The following is a 25,615-nucleotide window of genomic DNA, read 5'->3' as shown; positions in this document are numbered from 1 at the left end:
TGCTTCTTCCTGCCATGGACTTGGACTAGAAATGAGAAGCTTTCTCCTGGTAATTTCCCACTGGATATTTGAGTTCTCATGAAGAAATATTCTACATTAATTTTCCTTTGGCTTAGAAAGGATTCAGTATAACTTTTTCCAATCCCTCCAGACAAAGCAGCCATTTTCTCGTACTATTTTCAATGATTGTTTTCCATAATTAAATTCATGTTTTTCTTCTCCTGTGGAGAGATTTTATAAAATAAGAGGAAGCCTCTATAAATATTTATCACTTTCATTTCATGTTAGCAAACACGAACTTACACATTTAAATATGCTTCACTCTGTATATTTTACCTCTTGTGTTATCTGTACTTGTGCTTTTTCATACACTATTTTACATATTCAATAAATGGTTTTGGTTTTATTTTATTTTTACAAAATTCAATCTCAATACTCTGCTATCCAAAAGTCTCTCTACTTGGGTTCGTGGACACTCGCTCTCCGGTCCTGTTTCTTAGTCAGGTAGCCCCTCTCAGTGCCTCGAACACCTGCGGCTCTATCTATCTTACCTGGTCACGTCCTGTCATCCTCCAAAGGCATTTTCAAGTCTTCCTTCTCCAAGAAGCATCTCTTCCCATTATAGCTGTCTTAATCTCTACTCTTCCTTTGAATCTTTTATTCCACTTAGGACTCTGAATCACAGGATTTAGTTCTTTCATATCTTTGGTTTGACTTTTACAAGTAGGTAGTAAAATTCTGAAGGACCAAGTAAATCTCTTAATATGCTTCTTTGATCAGAGTATTAAGTGCAATGGAATGTAAATACACTTTAATTGATAGGGTGTTACTACTTTTAAAAATACAAACTAATATATCATATTGTCAAATATACGGAAATCTTTATTATGTTATATCCTAAAGGTTATTTAGAATTTAATTTCTTTGAGTAATTAGGGAAAGAATAATTAGGCCACAGAGATCTGAGCAAGAACCCATTGTATATCATTGCATTCAGGATTCTGAGTTGCAACTTTTAGTTGCAACATTTTTATTTTGTTTTTATTTTATTTATTTATTTATTTATTTTGAGACAGAGTGTCACTTTGTTGCCCTGGCTAGAGTGAGTGCCGTGGCATCAGCCTAGCTCACAGCAACCTCAAACTCCTGGGCTTAAGCAATGCTACTGCCTCAGCCTCCCGAATAGCTAGGACTACAGGCATGTGCCACCATACCCGGATAATTTTTCCTATATATATTTTAGTTGGCCAGGTAATTTCTTTCTATTTTTAGTAGAGACGGGGTCTCACTCTTGCTCAGGCTGGTCTCAAACTCCTGACCTCGAGTGATCCACTCGCCTCGGCCTCCCAGAGTGCTAGAATTACAGGCATGAGCCACTGCGCCCAGCCAACATTTTTAAAGTAAAACTTATATCTCTCTCGTTTTCTTAGGGCCTTAAAATATGTTACTCTAGGATACAAAACAAAAAGGAAAACAGAAAAATGACAAAGCTATTTAACAAAAAAAAAAACATCTTCAGTTATTAAATACTTGCTGTGGTCTGAATGTTTCTATACCCCCCAAATTCATATGTTGAAAACTAATATCCAGTGTAGTAGTACTAACAGGTGGGACCTTTGGGAGGTGATTAGGTCATGAGGTTCCTCCAGGCTTCATGAATAGGAATACTGCCCTTAAAAAAAAGGTTTCAGTGAGGATGTTTTCCTATTCTACTCTGTGTGGACACAGGTAGAAGTTGCCATCTATGAGAAACAGTCCCTCGCCAGACACCAAGTCAGCAAGTGCCTTGATCTTGGACTTCTCAGTTTCCAGAACTGTGAGCAACAAATATCTATTGTTATGAATTACCCAGTCTAAGGTACTTTGTCATAGCAGCCTGAATGGACTAAGACAGAAATTGGTACTGAAAAGTGGGTTGCTGTTGTCACAAATACCTAAAAATAGCTTTGGAACTAGGTAATGGCTAAAGTCTAGAAAAAAATCTGAGAAAAAGTCTACATTGCCATGAATGAAGCATTAAAAATGATTCTAGTGAGGACTCAGAACAAGAACAGAGCTATAGAGAAAGCCTCAGTCTTCTTAGAGGTTATCTAAATGGTTGTGATCAGAATGTTTGTGAATGTGAATGGTAAAGGACATTCTGATGATGACTCAGATGGAAATGAAGAATATGTTATTGGAAACTAGAGAGAAAGCTATTCTCATTATAAAGTGACAAAGAACTTGGATAAATTGTGTTCACATCCTAATGCTTTCTGGAATTTCTGAATGATGAAATACAATAGTTTGTGGAAGAAATATCTAAGCCAAGTGTTAAGTGTGCAGCATAGCTTCTCTTGACTACTTATAGTAAAGTAGGAGAAGAAACAAATTAAAGATGGAATTTATAATGAAAATGTAGTAGAACTTAAAGATTTGGAAATTCTCTGGCTGCTCATATTGTAAATAATGAAAAGCTGGTTTGGGAGTGAATACTAAGGGTGTGGCTAAGGGGATATTTGTTAAGAAGATTAGTGGGATAGCAGGAAACCAGATGCTATTTATCAAGGCAATAGAAGAATAATCCAAAAGGCATCTGGGAGATCTTTGGGACTGCTCCACCCATCACAAGCCCAGAATGCCAAGGCCTCGAGGGCATAAAAACTTCAGGGCTCCACTCCCTGAAATCTAGTACAGTGCTCCTTGGCCAACCAGCTGTGGCTCAGACAGGTCTGGATGCAATGCAGACTGCCCCTATGGAGGGCACAGGCAGTAATCTTTGCAACCTCCACGTGATACTAACTTGGGTCTCTTTTGATTGTTGGTTTATCTCCTCATGATGTATTGTCCTATCATTGGACTTGTCTGGTTATTGTTGATTGGATGCCTGATATTGTCAATTTTTACTGTTAGAATGCCAGATATTTTTGTTTTCTTACCAATACTCAAGCTTTGTTCTGTATTACAGTTAGGTTACTTGTAAATAATGTGTCCTTTTTAGTCTTCGTCTTAAAATTTGTTACGCAGGACCAGGACAGTGTTCAGTATATGCCTAAATATTTTTATATGAAAGCAAGATTCACTGGTTGTCTACCCAACAACCTATGATTTATAAGGTTTTTTAATTTGGCTAGTGGAAGCAGACATTAACCCTGGCCCTGTGTGTGTGTGTGTGTGTGTGTGTGTGTGTGTGTGTGTGAGATGGGCTGTGTTATTTCTAACTGTTTTGGGCGGTTCTTTCTCTAGCATCACATGATTTCCTTCTACACATCTACTGATAAGTGCTCTGCTGAGTGTGTAAGGGGTACCCACCCAGTGCAGAGCTCTAGATTCTCTATGCAGATCTCTCCTCTCTAGTATTCTTTTCTATGAATTCTACCTGCTTTGTTCAGCCTGGGATTGTTACTTATGTCTCCTCAACTCAGAAAATCCACTAGAATGGTGTGTCATATGTGAACATTCTCTCAAGGAAGTAAGCTTGGTCAATCAAAGGACACATCACATTCATGTTCTGTCTCTCAGGGATTACTATCCTTTGTTACTTGATATTTAGCATCTTAAAAATCCTCACTTCATCTATTTTGTCTAATTTTTTGGAAGTTTGATACAGGAGGGTCAATCTAGTCCCTGCTACTTCATCTTAGCCAGCAGCAGAATTGTTGAGTTACTCCTTTTGATTAACCACTCAGTTAGCTGACAGGGATATACTCTCTTAGCTTTTGCAGAGGAAAGATACACGATTTATTTTATGAGCCACTGCCTACATGAGCATGTCTCTAAAAGCTGCCTTGGCTCATAAAAAAAGAATTACTTGACTGGGCATAAAATGTTTGGATCACATATTTTTGTACTAAACATTTCTTTGAGTATTCTTAGGTTGTCCTTTGTTGGTGAATATTTCAAAAAAAAAATCTGAGTCTAATTTTTCTCCATTTTTACAATATATTCTCTGTATTTTATTATGTTAGAATAACCACACCTGCACATGTCCTATTTTAATAGGCAATTAATTTCAATTTTAAATTTCTTAACTCTTTCTTTTGATGTAAACCATCTACATCTCTAAATAATTCACTGATATTCTTGATACATTAGACTTAGAGATTATCTACTATGAAAGATGTTGATATAATTCTCTTTCATCCTTCACTCTACAACCAAAAACACATATAATTTCCATCTCCCTACCTTTTCAATATTGTAATATTCTAATTCTAATTATTCCAATATTAAGGGATTATTATGAACTCCAGTTACAGTTTAGACCTTGCAAAGTACAATAATTACTTTTCTTCTTCTTTTCTTGCAAGCCTTCTTGTCGTCCTGGATATAAATTGTCTGATTTTTTTTGTTGTTATATTCTTACTCATTTACTTTAAAAAATGTATTTGTCACTTATTTATCCCTAATCTCTCCTCAGATTGTGTAGATATTTACTTAAGCCATTAAAAATAACAGAAATTCTATCAACTTCATCTATTTAAAAACACTACTGAAACCTTTGATATGCTCCTATCTGGTTGGTCAATTTGTTTTTAGATCTGCTGCATGGCCATAATCCTGGAGGTCTCTTTTGATAAACATTTTTCCCCCTACATCCTATAGCTTTCTCTTTTTGGGGTTTGTCCCTTTATTTTTTTAAGTTCTCAAGGCCTTCCTAAAACAGTGAATTGGAAGTAAATTTTAAAGATCTTGCATTAATGGAGCTGTCTTTATACAGCCAATTCATCAATCAATTGTTTAGATTCATTGATCATTTGTTTAGATCAAGATTTCTATGTTGGAAATCAATTGCTTTGCTAAGCTGGAAGCCAGGGTTGCTATTGAGAAGTCTAATAGTATCATTCTTTTAATATTTTACATGAAGCTTATTTTTTTCTTTTTAAAGCTTTTTGGATCAGTGCTTTGCTCTAAAATTCTGAGATATCATGAAGATGTAATTATCATGAGTCTATTTTCACCCCTGGTTTTGGACATCCATTCAGTGAATCTGTCTATAAAGCCATGTTCTTCTATTTTGAGGCATTTTAAAAATTGCTTCTTCAGTGATTTCCTCCTTATTATTCTCTCTTTTGGAAATTTACTTCTTTTTATCTTGGACCTCCTGGACTAATCAGCTAATTTTCTTTTCTTTTATCTATTATTTCTCCTCTTTATGTCTTTTTGCTCACCTGTTTATAAAATTTCTTCAACTTTATGGACCAATCCTTCTAAGTTTTTCATTTCTGCTATATTTTTCTAATATCCCATGTATGTTTTCTATTTGTTATGCTCTTTTTAAAATAGAATCCTTTTATAAAATTGATGCAGTTTCCCTTTTTATCTCTCTGAAAATAAAGAGTTTTTATATTATTTGGGGTCTGGGTAATTTTGCTGCATAATCTGTTTTCTTTAATTTTGTTTTCTACCTGTATGTTTGCATGGTCTCTTTTATTTCAGAACCTTTTTTTCTGGATATCAAATTAAAATCTCTGTGTACACAGGTGGAGTTTCCCAACTGGCAAGGTCGATTCATTAGGAAATCCTCATTATTTTAATTTTAATTTGTATATCTTCATTAGGTCACATTTTCCAGATAACATTTTAGTATCCAAGATGAGAGAATATAAGCCTCATTCTGTGCCTTCTAGACACCAAACGTGGATAATACTGGATATATAGGATCTCTGAGTAAAGAATTAAATCCTTTGTACGGTCCAGTTACCTTTAACTTTGCCAAATATCTAACTGCCAGTGTAGAGGTATCTAGTTTAGTCTCTTCAGAAAATAAATCTTCCGCCTTCTTCCTGATAGAAAAAGGTAGCCTTAAAACTACACACATTTATTGAAGAGAGCTGGGGGTTCAACTTCTTTTTATACAGATTTTTAAATAATCTTGTATTTCAGACCCGTTGTCATCCTCACTTCCAAAAATATCTATTGCCTTCAATACCAGTTTTTCCCACTGGCATCTTAGGATCTCGTATCTCAGGACAGTAAGTTACCTCTTGTGTTTTTCTGCATTCTGGCTTATGAAATTCTGTTATTCTTTATCATCTCTCTTGTTCTTTGACTTTGCATACTGATGAATAAAAAGAAATACTTTGGTCTTATTTTATTGGGATTTGGAAAAAATTGGAGATAAATGAGTTTAATCCTTCATTTGTAATGGATTTCCTCCTTCACATTTTCTCTTGATTTGTAACTTAAAATTTTCTCTAAAATATGCCTGAGTTTGATTTAATTGTCAAATGTTTTATCCTAAGTATGTAATGAGTATTGTCATTATCAATCTCAATGTATTTTTAGATGTGGAGAATTTTTTTCCTTATTTATCCTGCTGTATACTCTTATGGTAAACCAGTAATCTAGGGGCCAGCTAGGTGAGAATCATGAACCCCAATATGCACTTCTAGGAATCTTCTTATCCCTTACTTCCACCTAACATGCTTTACTTTTAGGGTTAAACCATATGAGAATTAGTGTGTCTACAACCATCTCACTTTGCTCTTTCTCCTTTCTTGGTGTTTTATTCTTTAAATAGATGAAAACATGAAGCCAATGATCTTGTCATTTCATAAAATGTCCTCCTTATAATAGAGAAAGGAATAGCTGATAAGTTGTCTATATAACACTACCAAGAATGTATTAATGAGATATGTAATGTGCAAAAGAAAATAAATATCCCCATCTTCTTTTATGTTGTTGATATTATTTAATTTTATAAGCATGAGTGAGACACTTGGTTTTTCCCCGCAGCTCCTTAGAGTTTGTAAAATATCTTTTCAAATTCTGAAAACTTTTTGTCATCTTAATTTTGATAGTGGATGCATTTATTTATATTTTATTAACTAATTAATTCATTCATTTATTGTTGATTCTTCATAGGTAGTTCACAATGTTAGGAGACATGTCTGAAGCTAACTAGCTCTTATTTTAAAAAAACTCTGAGTTGTTAATGTGGCTTCTTATTTTATCTTTGGTCATGATATACTTGCATTTATTTATAATTAGAATTGTATATATAGAAAATATATGTATCAAAATACAACTTTATGTCATGTAATAATTAATTCCTATTAGTTTTTCTGTATTTGATATCTTCAATTATATAAAGTATTAAGAGTATTTAAAACACTGTTTCTTATTCTCACACTTAGGACTAAAAGGTAGCATTTAAAATTCTTTTATAGTGACCAAAATATTTCCTAACTGAATATGTGAACATGAGAGAAATGAAATTAATTCCCAGCTAATTTAGGAGGTATGTGAGCTTTGTATTTGTACCTTCTGCTGTGGGGTTTATGGTGTAGGCAAGGAAAGTCTTGCAGAGATTAATGAGGGATGATGGCTCACAGCTATTTTGAAAGAAATGATTTTGCTTATTTACATTCAACAAAACCACATCAATCAGCAAACAGAAATAGGGAATCAGCCTTTTATTGTGTTTAAATGTCTGCATTACAGTGTCATTTGCCGAAATGACCATTCACATAGAACTAGGGAAAAAAAAAACTCTTGTATAATCACAGAGATAAGAACTAAATTTGGCAGATTTCCTTTGTTCCTTTTAGCTAAATATTATAATGAGCACTTTTATTTTAGCAGAGAAAAATAGCTGTGATGAACAATTACTAGGCAAATAGAAACTGAATGCTTAATTTCTCTCTGAAACGTTAAGAGTACAAACCAACAGGTGTTGATAAAATTTCTAAAAGTGTCAATTTATAAAATTATCTTTATTGTTTTCTTCATTAAAAATGCAAATGCCCCAGCTTATCTTTTAAAACCTTGGGTAAAGAGAGGAAATCCTATTTTGGGAATAGAGGAGTAAGAAACACAGCTACCTCTATGAAACATGAAGGTTTTTGTCTCACTTGCAGCTCAGTATGGCCTTGGTACTAAATTCTGATCAGTTATTTGAAATTTTCAAGACACGTCTTGTGATGGAAAAGGTGAACCATCTTCATTTCTTGCTCCTTCTGTTCTGAAATGCAGAATAGTTGGATTTCAAGCTGCCACTTGGACTAGGAGGTGGAAGGCACACATGAAGAGTCACAGAGAGTAAAGTGAAGACTAGTTTAGCCCTGGGCTGGTTAATGTTGGATTTTTTTTTCTTTTTTTTTTTTTTTTGGCATTTGCATCCACTCATTTCTGATTGACGGAAGTTTTTCATACTTCATCCTATTTTTCAAATATTACCTTCTTCTCTGTTACTAAAGTACAGCTAGATTAAATGTTAAATGTTCCTTTAGTAAGCATTATGCCTTTTCAGTTTCGACCTTTTGTTCAATATGTTGTTTCTGTATAATACAAGATATTCACTAGGCTATAGGTTTGTAATTCTCTTCAAGCACATTTTGATTTCCTTAGGTGACTCTAGAGTGATCTTTTTCTCAATTCCTATATTACTAATATCATTCGATGGAATTTACCATAAACATATAGATAATGAACTTTTTAATGTCTGGAACCAGTCCATTGCAACAAACATACATTGAGCACCTCTTGTGTGTCAGACATCATGCCAGAGATGATTGCAGGAGACAGGATGATAGAGACAATGCCCATTCCCACAAAGATTTCATAATTTGGTGAAGGGGAAATATGCATACAAGTAATATTAAAATATAAACACAGCATAATGAACAACACATTGTAGAACTGTACATGAAGAAGTGATTAATTCTTCTGGGGATGGGATGAGATGATTTCTAGATTTATCCAAGGAGACAATATTTAGGCTGATCTCAAAAGATAAATATGCATTTATTTAGGAAGCAATGTCTGAGGAACCTTAAGCGAACTCTGGATATCCAACTGGAGTGAGATACTGACTTTGTGGTGAAGAGTTGGAAGAAGTAAATGCTACTCTTTGTTAGAAAAGGGGACACTATCAGTGGTTGTAAACATGGAATAAAAGGACAAATGTTTGTCTTGTGATGTTTATATGCCTTTTTTTCCCAGAAAAGAGAGAAGCTCTGATGAAGAGATGAGAAATAGATTAAGTGGGGGATATTTGATGTGGATGGACTGAAGAGAATGAATCTAACACATTAGTCAATGCAGCAACAAATGAAACCTAGGTAATCAAAATGGGTCCCTATGTTAGAAATTTTGAATGAAATGGAAGTAAAAAGGAAGACTGCATTGACTAGCCTCTATTTTATTGATAAAGTTGGACACACACTCAGTTTCTTGGAGAAAGTTACTATGTGATTGTGTACTTTAAAATTAAGGTAAAGCTGTAGAATAGCAGCTGTGGAGACTGGGAAACAGTAGGAAAGTAATGGAGAAAAAATGGACGTGGCTAGTGTGCGTTTGTAGTTAAAGTGAAAGGCCAAAGTATTCATGCCCAAATTAGGAAGGAGACCAAGAGGTGACTAATGGACTGAAGAAATAAGTAGAGGTTAAGAAACTAGAGATTTCCCAAGAAAAGGTGTGGTAGGAGTATTATACTTCTTTGCTTTCCTTCATAGTACATAGCACAATGCCTTTTACTGAGTCCTCATAAATGCTTACAGCATTAATACACTGTAATCCATCCCAAATTACCTTCTCATATTCTCCTCATATTTTTATTTAAACTCAATGAGTCTTTAGAGAAGAAAACAGGAAAGAAGTTATTCTCGTGAGAAGCTGTGGAATGTGGTGGCAGAGGCAGTTTTATCTCCATTTGTGGATGTTCAATAAGAAGTCACAGGCCAAACTTACTCAAAGGAACCCTCACTTTAGCTTTCTAATGGGGCTATGTCTCCTTTTTAGACTTTTTTTTCATAAATGTACATAACATATGTTTTTACTTATTTTGTGAAAAAGATGAGCTACTTGAAGGGAAACAAAGATTTGGAAAAGCACACAGTCTTAGTTCAGCATTAGATAGGCAGCCCACAGTCCCAAAGATTTGTCACAATATGTGAGGTTTCTCTGAGATCACAGTATTGCTTCTTATTAGAAAAGATATAGCATTTATAGAAAGTGCCATTTAAAGGACTGTGTAGCTCAGAGGGGGAAAAAAGCAATATTCTGGTAGGCTGCCTTTTGAAGCAGTAAACACCTTTCATGTCATTTAATAATGGCTTGGATAGGTTTGAAGAACTATGTGTCAAGTATTCTGAAAACAAGGAAAATAAGTTTGGTGAACTCTTTCAGTCATTTGAATCTTAAATCAACCAGTCACGGTATCTCAGAACAGCTTGTTTGATTCATTTAAGCTTGTGGTTACAGTAGGGATAAAATTCCCAGGCCTATTACTGTTTCTTGTGTAGTTGATGTGGAAGATTAATATACACTACTATTTCTCCTTTCTAGGACACATAGCAAACAAATATATGGTTTTAAGCAAAAAAGAAAAAAAAAGGGCTTATGTTTTCCTTGTTTATAATACAAATATTAAGCCGTTTCTAAATAAAACATAGATCATGACCCCAACTGAGCTCAAGACCAAAGGCTGGCAAGTTTTTGTTTGAATCACAAATGGTTGAACAGTTTTTAGTGTATATTTTAAGAATATGTGATTTAAATTTTGGTCTACACAGACTAGTCAGAGAGGAAGACGTTTCTTTTCAATTTTGTTATTAGTTTCTCATATTTTGATGGTGTTGATTTATTTGAGAAATTATTTTTTCTCAATTCTTCTCAGTTCAATGTAGGAAATTATATTTAACTAACCTATCTTCTAGTGGTTTTAGATTGCTGCATAATAAACAGGCTGTCGCTTCCCTCCCCATCTCAGCCTGCCTCTCATTTTCTTCATATTTCTTTAATATTTTTGAAATAATCTTATTTATGATATAGACTCCCTGTCTGGGGAAATCCCAACTATATCAATCAAGCTTCGTGTAATGATAATGTCATACATCAATCATTTCATAGGCTATATTCAGTATTTTAATATATTTTGCATTAAAATAATCAAACTAATTTCATTTTAAAATATTCAGGTTGTCTTTGAAATTCAGGCTGGGGGTGAAAGTCTGGTTGCATGAGATTTTCATTAGGTGTCCAGGTTAACCGCTATCACCAGGAATACTGAGATAACATTGCTTAGTCTATAACCTCATTGGATGAAGCTGAACACTAAAAGACAATCTTAGACCATTAATAGAAAATAGTTAGAATTTACTTTATTTAAGAGGATTACAGATATATTTGGAATGCCCTTTTAACAAACAGTCAATTATTAATGCGTTAGTTAATATACTTCACTGTAATGTTAATCAGAGATAATTCATTTAGCATTCATGTGGATAAAATAATATCACATACATTGGTCTTGACTTTGATAATTTTTTCTTGTTTCAAACCTACATTCAAGAACTAAAAGAGTGAGACTCTTGTCTGATTACAGTTGAGTTAAGAATGACAGGCCTATAAGTGAAAACTCCAGATTAAGCATCTCACATAAGAAAAATAAGCATATGTAAATCTGATACTGTGAAGATAATAAAGCAGTGTGTGAGAGTTTATGTTTTTTTTCCAAATACAAGTTATTAATAAATTTCCAACTATATTTCTACATCTGTGTTTTCATAAGGCTGGGAAGGTTATCTGTTTTTTGTTATACAGAACATGAGCACATTTAAAGTTTCATATGACCTTGAATAGGAGTACAATGGGCTCTAGCGTGAGATTTCCCAGATTTGAAACTAGTTCTTTCACTCATTAGTTATGTTATGGGCTTGAATAATTTTTTAATATTTCTGGACTTACCTCATTATCTTTGAAAGGTGCATAATTATAGGACGGTTGTGAAAATTATGTAAAATAATCTATTTAAATTACCTGGCCTCCAAAGTCCACTCAAATAATAGCTACTATTGTTGGTAGCTATTACCAACTATTGTTGGTAATCTATCTAAAGGACTTGGTAAAGTAGATTTTCCCTAACACTGCTCCTATTTCTCAAGCTAAAATCTTTTTTGCAGCCTAACATAAATGATTTCTACACAGTTTAAGTCAGTATTTTTCATATTCCAAAATTAAAACACACACACATTTTTATGTAGGCTTAGTTTCTCATCTTTCTATATAAAAGTTATCACTACATTCACATTGTTGTTTTTACTATTCTACTTCTGTATCCTTCACAAAACTTGTAATTTTAGTTTCTTGGAAAGGGAACTTATTTGATTAAAATATTTTGCCCCTAAACAGTAGTAGAGCAGAAAAAAAAGTGTAGGGCTTTATGCCCATATTTAACAGGCTAGGTGATTTGGACCAACTCTTCCATCAAAACAACCAAAAATGTTTGATAAGATGTTTTAAGATATATTTTTTAAAAGCACTGAGACAGTATCAGAAATTACCAGGCAATAATCTAAAAGAAAGCAAGAACTAAGAGAGCTAAGTAGACCACTGGAAATTTACTGAATCTAGTAAAAGTTATCTTAGATTTTTGACTGCATTTTAGATCAAAGATTACAAGGATCAAAGCTTAGAAATAAGCAAAGTCTAATAGGCAACATGCTATCCATAAAACTGGAGCTCTAGTAGACTATGCTTTCAGGGCAAGGATGAAACAAAATAAACCTTCCTCCCCTAACAGTGAAGTGGTAAAGTATATGTTAGAGATTGTAATCATATACCTTGTATTTTGCAGATGCAGTCAAAGTTAGCATTTCCTTAATGTAGTCAAAATTCTTAAACCAGGAATTCAGTTTAAATGGTCCCAGACACATGGTACACCCAGGTCTTCGGCAGAAACAATATTAATCATCTCTAGAGGAATACAGTTCATCCTTGACCTTAAGGAATTTGAGTTAGTGAATTCCTGAGAAAAATGACAATATCATAGAAAAAAAAAACATATGACAAGAAGGAACAATGAGTTAGAAATAACCAAAAATAATAGAAAGCAGAATTAGACTCATACATCTTCAAGTTCTAAAATAATCAGATACAGATGATAAACTAACAATAGTTATTATATTAAAAAATAAAACATTAAGCTTGAAAATATTTCTATAAACAGTAAAATATGACCTGAAAACACAATACTTGAAATTAAAGATCCAATGTACATCTTTGATAGCAGATTGGATATAGCCAAAGGGAGAATTATTTGAAAAGTTTGAAATATTCTGTTCATGTCTTTTGCCCATTTTTTAATGGGAGTGTTTGATTTTTTCTTGCTGATTTGCTTGAGTTCATTATAGATTCTAGTTATCAGCCCTTTGTAGGATGTGTAGCATGCAAATATTTTCTCCCATTCTGTAGGTTGTTAATTTGCTCTAATGATAGTTTCTTTGACTGTGAAGAAGCTTTTTAATTTGATCAGGCCCCATTTATTTATTTTTGTTGTTGCTGTGATTGCTTTTAGGGCCTTCTTCATAAGTTCTTTGCCTAGGCCAATGTCTATAAGAGTTTTTCCAATGTTTTCTTCTAGACTTGTTACAGTTTCATTGCTTAGGTTTAAGTGTGTTATCCATCATGAGTTGATTTTTGTGAGAGGTGAGAGATGCAGATCCTGTTTCAGTCTTTTACATGTGGCTATCCAATTTTCCCAGCACCATTTACTGAATAAGGATTTTTTTCCCCCAGTGTATGTTTCTGTCTGCTTTGTCAAAGATCAGGTGGCAATATCAGGATAGATTTATATCTTGGTTCTCTGATCCATTGGTCTATGTCTCTGTTCTTGTGCCAATACTATGCTTTTTTGGTTACTATAACCTTATAGCATAGCTTGAAGTCTGGTAAATTCATTTTATTTTCTATATTGCTATTGTGAAAGATATTGAGTCTTTAATTTGGTTCTCAGCTTGACTCCTGTTGGTGTATATGAATGCTACTGATTTGTATACATTGATTTTGTAACCTGACATTTTGTTGAATTTATTTATCAATTCCAGTAGTCTCTTGGCAGAATCTTTGGGGATTTCTAGATATAAGATCATTTCATCAGCAAAGAGTGATAGTTTGACCTCTTCTGCCCCCCATTTGGATAGCCTTGATTTCCTTTCTTTGTCTGATTGCTCTGGCTAGGACCTCCAGTACTATGTTAAACTTTTCAAAAGAACATGAAAAAATGTTCAACATCTCTAATCATCAGAGAAATTCAAATTAAAACCACAATGAGATATCACTTAACTCCAGTGAGAATGGCCTTTATCAAAAAGACCCAAAAATCAAACACTGGTATGGATGCAGAGAAATAGGAACACTCATACACTGTAGGTGGGACTGTACACTAGTACAACCTCTATGGAAAGTAGTATGGAGATACCTCAAAGAACTAAAAGTTAACTACCATTTGATCCAGCAATCCCACTACTGGGTATTTATCCAAAGGAAAAAAGACATTTTATAAAAAAGACATCTGTACTCAAATGTTTATAGCAGCATAATTTACAATTGCAAAGATGTAGAAACAACCCAAGCACGCATCAATACACGAGAGGATTAATAAAATGTGGTATATGTATACCATGGAATACCACCCAGCCATAAAAAAATGGTGAACTAATACCTCTTGTATTAACATGGATAGAACTGGAGACTATTCTTCTAAGTCAAATATCACAAGAACGGGAAAACAAACACCACATGTACTCACCTTTAAATTGGAACTAATCGATCAACACTTATGAGCACATATAGAAATAACATTCATCGGAAATCAAGCAGGTTGGAGTAGGAAGGAGGGAATAGGTAAATTCACACCTCACAGGTACAATGCACACTATCTGGGTGCTGGGCACACGTATAACTTTAACTCAAATGATACGAAGCAATTTATGTAACCAAAACATTTGTACCCCCATAACATTCTGTAATAAAATAAATATAAAAATAAAAAGAATTTAACAACAAATCTGAAGAAATTATTTCAAAATAAGTGCAGAGAAGCAAAGATAAGAAGAAATATGAGAAAGGATAAGAAACATGGAAGATAGAAGGAAAACGTTTGATTAATAATGCAGAAAAAAGGGCAATGAAAATGTGGCATAAAATAATATTTGATTACATATTGTCTGAAAATATCCTAGAATTGATGAAAATCACTGAAGCATAAATATAAAAGTCTAGACGATCCTGAGTATAAGAAATATTCAAAGAAATCAAACCTAGACATATTGTTGTGAACTTACAGTTACAAAACCCCTGGAGGGTTCAGGATGAAAATACAGATTAGCTTTGAAGAAGCAGCAGCTAAATTCTCAGCAGTGTAAGCTAAAAGATAGTGAAATGATTTTTTTTTTAACTTTCCAAGAGAGAAAATAATTATCAATGTATTATTCTATACCCAGCAAAGATATCTTTCTTTTAGAATGAAGGTAATATAAATAAATTCTCAATCACTTCCCCAACAAAACCCCAAATTGTTGTTTTCTTGTCTACTTAATGTTTACACTTTTGATAGGTGTTGCTATGATTTGACTGTATTCCAAAGTTCATGTATTAGAAACTATCTCCAGTGCAACAGTGTTTAGAGGTGGGATTAGGTCATGAGTGTTCTTCCCCCATGAGTCGATTAATGTCACTATCACAAGAGCAGGTTTGTTATAAAAGTGAGTTTGGCCCCCTCTTGCTCTCTTGCAATTGCCCTCTCTTGCCCTTCTCACCTCCATTATGGGATGATGCAGCAAGAAGGCCCTCACAAGATGCCAGTGCCATACTCTTGGGCTTCCCAGACTCCATGAAGGTGAGCCAATACCTTTCTGTTCTTTATACATTATCCAGTTTTAGGTATTCTGTACCTTCCGCAGCACAAAACAGACTAAGACGGTGTGTACTTTTTTATTAGAAAGTATTTAAAGTCCGCCTGATTTAAATTCAGGTTTCACTCAAAGAATCTGGAAATCTCTAAAAGTAAGTGGGGTATAACCATAATAATTATAAGTTGAGTTAGTTAATCTTCTTCCAAATGAAAGCAAGATTCTAGAGTAGAATCTAAAAGATTTATTACTTTACCTGACACTTCTGTATCCCACAGAATGTTTCTCTGTTTCCTTTGGCTGATTTGATAAGCTATTTTAAGAGTGATAACAATGGAATAAAGGTCATATCTTCAACTCCAGTATAATCAGTAAGCTTAGAGCTCTTTCATGGCCATAAACCATCACTCAGTAACATCAAAACATATTGCCAAACAGAGAGCAAGGAATGAAAGTATGAACCAATCAGGATGAACTTGTAACCTAACTACCATAGAAAAATCTGTCGAAAGGACATAAGGTGCTGATGGGTACAGAAGCATTCTTAATTCATTAGATCAAGGGACCACGTGGTAAAAGCCAGCACCACCGTGTAAGTTAGAAGACTGAGCTCTTTCTGATGTTAGACCTAGATGACTTTGAACATTTTTCCTTAGTTTTCTCATTCAGCAATCCAAAATTGACTATTATAAATAGAAATGGTTGTATGGCACCTTCCTTTCAGATAGGAACTTTCTGGTGCTATACAAAGTATTAAATGCATCTTACAGAGTTTGAAAGTGCGTCAAATACTGTAATGAGGAAAGGGGCAAAATCTATGGGTTTCAGAGGTTTCCTCTGAGACTTATAAAATATGCATTAGAAGTGAGCAATTTAAGCACCATGAATTTTATTACTAGCCCAAAAGTTACCCTGAGCCTTATATTCTAGCTGATTTACATTCATGCTGTCTTCTGGGGACAATAATGAGTTTAGTCTTGCTTATATCTGGGTCCAGTTTGGAAAGTGCATGCAGGAAAAGTGCTTAGTTAAAGTAATATAGGCATAACACTAAATTATTATTTTATAATTTGCCCTCTACATCTAAAGAAAAATAATTGGCCAAAAGTAATGTTTTTATAAAGTTTTTCCAAACTGATATCTTGCTATTAAACTTTTCTTAATCTTTCATTCTCTTTTATTCTCCTTAATTTTTATCAGTTATCTCTTTTCCCATCTTTTATTTTCCCACATCATCAAAAGAATGTTTAATGGTAACGATGCATCTACTAGTTTCTATTTTATCTATATATTTATACATATACTATCTATCATCTATTTTCCTTGAGATTGTCCCTTTATAATACCATTACTTAAGGAAAAGAGTATATCAAACATACTCATTGGCATTATATAGGAAAAAATTTAAATTAGTGTCACTGGATCATATTTTTTTATTTTTTCAGTTATTTCTAAGAAAAATATCAAACAAATCAAAAAGGCAAATATGACACAGAGTAAACTGTCCTATTTTTCTGAGCTCCTCTTCTCTTTTTGCCCAGTAGTATGTATTACAGTTACAAAACAAAAACAAAACCCTGCAAATCAGAGTTCATTTCCTTACACAAAAATAGAAAATGAATACCATCAATGTTACTTAGGGCCTCTAGCTTGCAATTGTCCACTTATTTTTATTCAAGTATGCTACATTAATAACTTAATTTTCCAATCTCAAATCCCATAATAAATAATGAATGTTATGATTCACACTGTGATGCATCTCCAGTCATTTTAAAATTCCAACTTAAATTTCCTTCAACATTTTCCCTTGGACTTCCATGACTATTGAATGCAATACTACTCTAAATTTCTGGGGTTTATAGACTATGGGGATAGGCCCACAAGAAGTCATTTAAATATCAATGGCAGGGTGGAAGTCGAATTCAAATAATTCATAATTAACACAGGATTTTCCTTTTGATAGTATGTTTATAAATTTTGGCACAATATAATTTTTAATTTTATTGAAAATGATTGAATATAACACATACAATGTGTAATGCTATGTAATGTCAATATACCTAAAAGTTGTATCTTTTAGAACATACCCTTCAGTCTAATTTTTCCAACTAATTTGATAATGTTCTACAAGCCATTATTTATGATTCTGGTTACAACTTCCTCCAAGGAACCTAAATAATGATGTCATTGTAATTCCACAAAAGTAGTCAAAATGATGTGTATAATGATTTATTGAAACTTCCCCTATAGCTGATGATCAACATTAAAATGTAAAAGTTAATGTTGAATGCTTACCATGTACTAAATATTTTAGTAAGCACTTTATATGTATTATTGTATTTAATATCAATCATCCCAATACTACCATTAATATCTCCTTTGTTCTAATGACGAAAATTCTATTTAGGGTGGTTAAACACCTTGCAGCAGCTTCTTAGTGCTTGAGACACTAAGTTCACTGGAGTGAACTTGAATTTGTCTGATTCTAGAATCTATGTTCTTACCCTGTAATCTAGTCTTTCTTTTAAGATGCTGTTTGAGATCTTAGAGTGGGTTTGTATACTTGATCTGAATAGGACAATATGAATTTTTAAGGTCATTTAATATCAAGTATAATGGGTATTTTCTTTTTACATAACTGTGATTTCTCAAGTTGTGTTCTCTTCCCTTAAATTATGCAATGCTCACCCCATCTCAAATCATGATACCTTTGGTTGGTCTCTTAGCAATTGTCAGCATCTTTCCCACATGGTTGGAGGCCAGATATCAGTTTGTCACCATATAATGTATTTTCCCTATCTGCCTGGGAGCAGAGAGCAGGTGCTTGGAAATCCTGCTGTCATCCATTCTCCACACATGACTGGTCTATGTTCAGATGAATTATGGTGAATATCACTTGAGAACTGCTGTAGTAGCTGCACTCCAAACCTGGCTACAATCTTGCCCTACTATTTGATATCTAGCAAAGCATATAAATGAAATTGTTATTAATAAAATCACTCAAGGAATTAGATATGCCTATATCATCTTTAAATCTTATAACCTTATAAAACACGGGACATCAACATAATTCTGAAAAAGGTAAGCTTGGCCTGGAGTTTGGAACACAATCAAAATACCTAATTGATGGTTTTCTACTAAACACAGTACTTTTTACATTTAATTTGCAATGCTTTTAATCTGCTGGGTTACAATTGGGAAACTCACTTAGATTGAAATTGACAACAAAGCTTTTTGTAAAGGGACTTTCAAAAGACCATTTTCATTAATGCAAAATAATTATATTAAACCATTCAAGAATAAAAGTTTGCCTTACTTTAGCAAATGTTTTGAATAAAAATTAAGATGTAAAAATGTTAATAAGAGAAGTTCTAGTCACTCTGAAAAAAATGGTCTGAAAAATTACTTTAAAAATACATGTGAGCGCCTAATAAACTACTTGAATGAAATAGGTTTATTGCAACTTTCTTGTGTCATATACCTATTTTATATAGCAAGTATCTCTGTATGTAGATTCTGGAAACTTCATGCTGGGGTAGAGATTCTTAGATCAATAGCAAAGCTCCAGGTATAGGTGAATTTTGATATTTTTCAGAGACAAGTGTACTCTGAAATGAAATATGTTGTTTGAGGAAAGCATGCTTAAATTATGTAAGAGAAGCTTTTCTTGTTTCCAAAGCACAGGTTTGTATTTTCTTCTGTTCATTTATTTCCCAGCAGGTGTCTCTATATAGCAGCGTTACTCAGAAAGAACAAGAACATAAGAACTAATTGTATAAAAAAGAAAATATAGCAAGTAGAGAAATAAACTAGAGTATATCTGTGTTGACAATATAAAGTCAGATTACTTAAAATTAACATATGCCATCTATAGGTAATTATATAGCATATTTTTGTTTATTTCTTGATTTTATTTGTTTAAGCAACTTTGTGAAAGAACTAGAAAAAGCCTTGAAAGCAGTTTGTACTATGTGTAACCTAAATACAAATAATAGTTCCTTCTCTAACAGGGTATTAATTTACTTTTTGCCATTTTGATTTGACAACTTCTTCATCATTTTGGATGAAACGTAAAAGAAGTAAGGCTGATCTTTGCTATTATCATAAGCAGTAATTTAAAGGTGCTCGTGGGCAGTAGAGAGATTAAAAATAAGAAAGAAGATGTAAAATAATATTATTCAAAGATGTAATTCATCCAGTTTTCCTTGATTAATGGATCACAAAAGTCACTTTGCATCTTTGAGAATGAGATGCAAAAGAATGAACATTTTTAATGTTTAATTGTCAATATGTAAGCTTTTTAACCAAACAAAATTTATACTTTGATGGATCCCATTGAATTTCTACCCTAATCTAGGTAGAATAAAGCATTTCAACTTTACATATAAAAGGAATTAAGCTCATACCTTTTCACTGTAGTTACATATTTAATGCATCACAACAATCTGAGATGAAAAACTGATGAAATCAATATATGCTTAAAACTCTGAATAGTATTAACTAAATGGCTTCTAAATTAAACTTAAGTTTTAGCATGTAGGGTTCCTATCACCCATGAAATACACATTCACCCGTTTTAAAAAGACAGGTAAAATTTTTAACTGGCTAGATATCAAAGACAAAATTTCCTATACTTTTTATGTTTATTGGCATTTTTAGTACATGAGTAAAAATTTATAACACCTTGGAACCAAGTATGTGACAAAAATGCATGAATATTTTAGACAATTTAAGAGAAGCTATGAAATAATATACTCTATTAGGTCCCAATTAGCCTTTTACTCCAATGTTAAATTTCTTTTATTTTTATCTTTATTTAAGCAAATACATATGCTGTTCTGCAAGACTAAAGAAATCTTTGTAGGCTGCCATAATACTTTCATAAAGGGACGGGACTTTTCTAATTCATCCCATTTAGATTAACAATTTCGTTTGAAATTATGAGATAATATTTTCTGGTTTAAGATGATGGACTAGAAATACGTTTGCTAACCTTTCTCCCAAAGTTTCTTTTAAGCAATGAAAACAGAATTAGAAAAACAAATTAGTGATAAGAAACAAGAAAGGAATTAGTGAGAAGATAAAAAAAAATTTAAAATTCCCCCCAAAAAGGAGAATGAGCACATTTTTAAAGAGAAATCAGAGTAGATAGAATATATCCCAAGAATAAACATGGTTTTATCCAAGCGAACCAAGAAGAAGCTATAGGTTCTTAGTCAACAAATTAAAAGAAAAGGAGTGGGTTATAAGGCAACAAAAATAGCTTACTGGAATTTAAGTCCATGAGAGTAAGGGTTTCATTGGTCTTGTTTGCTGCTGTAACTACAGAACCTAGAATTGTGCCTGGCACATAAATAGTTTAATATATCATACAGAATTTTACTATTGGTAGAGTAAGGAGATCTACCATTCTTTTATAGTTATTTGTTTTCCTCTTTATGGCTAACCAAGACATGGAGTTAGTGTGAGCTCAGCTTTGCTGCACTCTGAGGCTCCATTTCTCCCTCTGGGAACCTTCCCAAGGCACAAGACTAGTGGTGTGCTGGAGCTGCTTTCTGTGGTCTTTTGAAAGCCAACTGTTAAATTTTTAGGAATTTTGCAAGATGGTTTTCAAATGCAGCCAGCATTTAAAAAATAAAGTCTATAACATAAACATACACTTAAATAAATTATAATATAAACAGGCAATAAATACTCAAAATTCATTACATTCTAATTATTCTCCTACATTTTACCACTATTTATGCTCTTGAGGTCATTTACATCTATGTGTATGGTGGAAAAGAAAAACTATGCAGTCATCCTTTAGTGACTGTATAGTAGTGTAGTGTGTATGGTGGGGATTGGTTCCAGGACCCCCCATACCAAAATCTGCAGATGCTCAAGTTCCTGATTTAAGATAACATAGTATTTGCATATAACCTACGGACATCCTCTTATTTACTTTAATCCATCTCTATATTACTTAAAATACCTAATACAATGTACATATTATGTAAGTAGTTATACTATATTATTTTTTATATGTATTATTTTTATTGTTTTTTAATATTTTGATCAGCAGATAGCTTTTGTTGTTGTTCTTTCTGGATATACGTATGCACATACAATTTTTTGCCCTGTTCTACCATGTGAACATAATTTGCTGGTGTATCATGGGCATTACCTTCCATTACCCCTGTCCCCATTCAAGAAATTTAGCCTGTATTATACCCAGCAGAAAACAGCACAGTTTGTTTATATGTATAGCACATTCACATGGGAGAACTCAGCTATGAGTAACTCAAAAGGAGTAACTAGACTTGAAGGCTTATATACCATCTTAATAGGTGAAAGGAAGAGAGAGAAAGGCACTTTTGGAAAACAAATAAATTTTTGGAAAGATACATTAGTTTTCAGGAGAACAAACAGTAGATAAGGTTTGCAGTAATGTTTGTCTATATAGTTATAAGTGTTTTTTCTGTCTCCTTCAGGGCCATACAACTCCTTTGAAGAAGAGATTTGGGGTAGGTTTTATTCACATTCTCCCTTCTGGGATTAGATATGCCCTGAGGTGGAATTTATAGCAGTCTTATTTTCCAGAAGTTGCTATTTTTTGTCAGATAAAAGAAGGTCCAACAAGGCTTTTTCCTCCTGCATCTGTTGAAAGGTTTTAAATAATGTTTACTTAGACAAACTTATTAGGTTTGAATGAGAATGTTGATGTACTTTGCTTTTCAACGAATATGCCAATTTTACAATTCTTCATTCTTTACACAAAACCTCATTTCTGACAAGTGTTTGGCTGTCTTTGCTTGACATGAGATGTAAAAATATAGGTAGAATATTTTTCTGGCTATCATCTAAAAAGATGAAAATTTCCCTCTCAGGTAGGCACTTGGACTTTTTCATAACACTTTGTAGAAGTAAGTAGATTATTTGAGAGTGTGTGAAGCCTCTTTTCTCAATGGATGTTCTTGTTAAAGATTTTTTAAAGGATGACATGAATATGATAACAAAATAAAAATATGATAAATTTTATTTCATCAAAGAAACTCTGTGAACACACTGTTAAGGAAACAAAAAGAAAAAACACAGGCTAGAAGAGAGTATGAGCAAAATTTATTCCTGATCAAAAAAACTTGTATCTATAATATATAAAGAACTTGAAATATTTAATAAGAAATACTTAATAGGAATAATTTTAATAAATCAAACAACCACATAGAAAATGGGCAAAAGATTTGACAGGCATTTTACCAAAGAAGATGTATGGATGATAAATAAGTATAATAAGGTGCTCAAAATCAGTAGTCATTGGGAAAATGCAAATTGAAACCATGAGATACCATTACATACTTATTAGGATGTGTTATGATTTAAGATGGCTAAAACAAACACTCTACAATACCAAAGGGTAGCAAGGATTCAGAGCAACTGGAACTCTCATACATTGCTGGTGAGTATAAAAATGATATAACCATTTTAGTTTGGAATTTTCTTATAAAGATAAAGTTAAACACGAATTTACCATATTTCTCAATAATCCTACACACAGATATTCAACCAAAAGAAATGAAGACTTAGGATCACACAAAAGCCTGTATGCAAATGTTTATACTGGTCTTATTTATTATTGTCAAAAACTGGGAAAACATGTGTTCTTTATTGGTGAATGGTTAAATAAATTTCATCCATACAATGAAATACTACTTAATAATAATAAAGAACAAACTAATGATACATGCCCAATATGGATGTATCTCAAATACATATCATAAGTGACAGAAGGGAGACAGAAAAAATTACATATAGTGTGATCCTATCTATTTGGCATTTCTGAAAAGTAAACTATAGGAACAGAAAACACATTAGTGTTTGTTATGGGCTGAGGTGGTGGGAGGTGCTGACTATAAAGGGCAGCTACAGAGGTTATTTGTGGGGTGATAAACTGTTTTGCATCTTGATTGTGGTCATGGTTGCATGACTGTAGGCATTTATCCAATTTGACACGATGGTACATTAAAAAGAGTAAAATTTATCCTATGTAAATTTGAAAAGTAAATAATAACAACAATGACAATATTAATCATAAAATCCTAGAAGACAAACAATGCAAAAAAAGATAACATATATAAAGGAAAAACTTATGACATTAGCACAAATGATTTTTAAAAAATTCAGATCTCAGCTTCAATGTTGTCTCCTCAGAAATCTTCCCTGAGCATTCAGTATGAAGTGTCTGTCATTCTTTATCACAGCACCTTTATTTAATTATCTGCTTTGTACTTGTTTCTAATCCCATGTTTTTTTATTTACTTATTTTTTTATTATTTTAAACCAACAACCCTATCAAAAAGTGGGTAAAGGACATGAACAGAAACTTTTCAAAAGAAGAAAGAATAATGGCCAGCAAACATATGAAAAAATGCTCAACATTTCTAATCATCAGGGAAATGCAAATCAAAACCATGATGAGATATCACTTAACTCCAGTGAGAATGGCCTTTATCAAAAAGTCCCAAAACAGTAAATGTTGGCATGGATGTGGAGAGATAGGAACACTCATACACTACTAGTGGGACTGCAAACTAGTGCAACCTCTGTGAAAAGCAATATGGAGATACCTCAAAGAGATACAAGTAGATCTACCACTTGATCCAGCAATCCCATTACTGGGCATCTACTCAAAAGAACAAAAGACATTCTATAAAAAAGACATTTGCATTGGAATGTTTATAGCGGCACAATTCACAATTGCAAAGATGTGGAAACAACCCAAGTGCCCATCAATACATGAGTCCATTAATAAAATGTGGTATATGTATACCATGGAGTTCTACTCAGCTATAAGAAACAATGGTCATATAGCACCTCTTGTATTTTCCTGGATAGAGCTGGAACCCATTCTACTAAGTGAAGTATCCCAAGAATGGAAAAATAAGCACCGCATGTACTCACCATCAAATTGATTTCACTGATCAACACCTAAGTGCACATATAGGAATAACATTTATTGGGCGTCGGGCAGATGGGATGGGAGAGGATGGGATGGGTGTATACCTACATAATGAGTGCTATGTGCACCGTCTGGGGCATGGACACTCTTGAAGCTCTGACTTGCGGGGGAAGGGAGCCAAGGGCAACATACATAACCTAAACATTTTTATCCCCATAATATGCAGAAATAAAAAAAATATATTTGTATTTCTGTGTTAAAGTGTAAGCACCTCCTCTGTCATGGTCATAACTGTGGACCTAGGACTTAGAATAACATCTGGCATGAAGGATCACTCAATATACATTTGCAAATAACTGAGGATAAAGTCATTAGTCTTTGAACTGTACTGCTGGAGTGCCAATTTTTTAATAAGATGAACATGCCATACAATAAAAATATTTATCAAAATTGAAATAAATGAAACTCTCCAAAAAGCAATCAATACTCAATAAATATAAATTTATTATTAATATTAGTTAATATTAGTTGGGCAGTAAAATGATAAGGGATAAAACTGACTAAAATACTTATATAGTATATTGGGAAAAATAGATTGAAAACATATACAGTGTAAAAAGATTTTGAACTAAAAATAAAGAAAAACAGTTCAATTTAAAACCATCTATAAGATTAGAGAAAGAAAAGGCTGTGACTTTTTCCATAATTTGGGTAAGAAACTCATCATATGGGTTTCACATACTTGGAAGAAAAGCACCTAGCCTCAGGATTGTTACCAAAAAAGAACTGCACAGATGCCAGACAATATAGCTTAGGACGCAATCAACTCTCTTCTTTAAAATGACATATCATGAAAAAGTGGCTGCATATCCCTGATAATGGGCATAATAAAAGATGACAGCTTAGGACCATCCAATCAGGAGTTACTCATTAATTTATTTACTCATACAATTTTTTAAAAATGGGATGGGACTAAGAAATGTTGGGTTTAGGTTTTGTGTAAGTATACAAATCTAAGCTTGTTTTTTTGAGAACATCTGGTATTCCATACATTGTCTTTTTT

This window comes from Lemur catta, chromosome 1 (assembly GCF_020740605.2).
Source record: "Lemur catta isolate mLemCat1 chromosome 1, mLemCat1.pri, whole genome shotgun sequence".
Taxonomy (NCBI): domain Eukaryota; kingdom Metazoa; phylum Chordata; class Mammalia; order Primates; family Lemuridae; genus Lemur; species Lemur catta.
Note: the sequence above shows the minus strand (reverse complement) of the source record.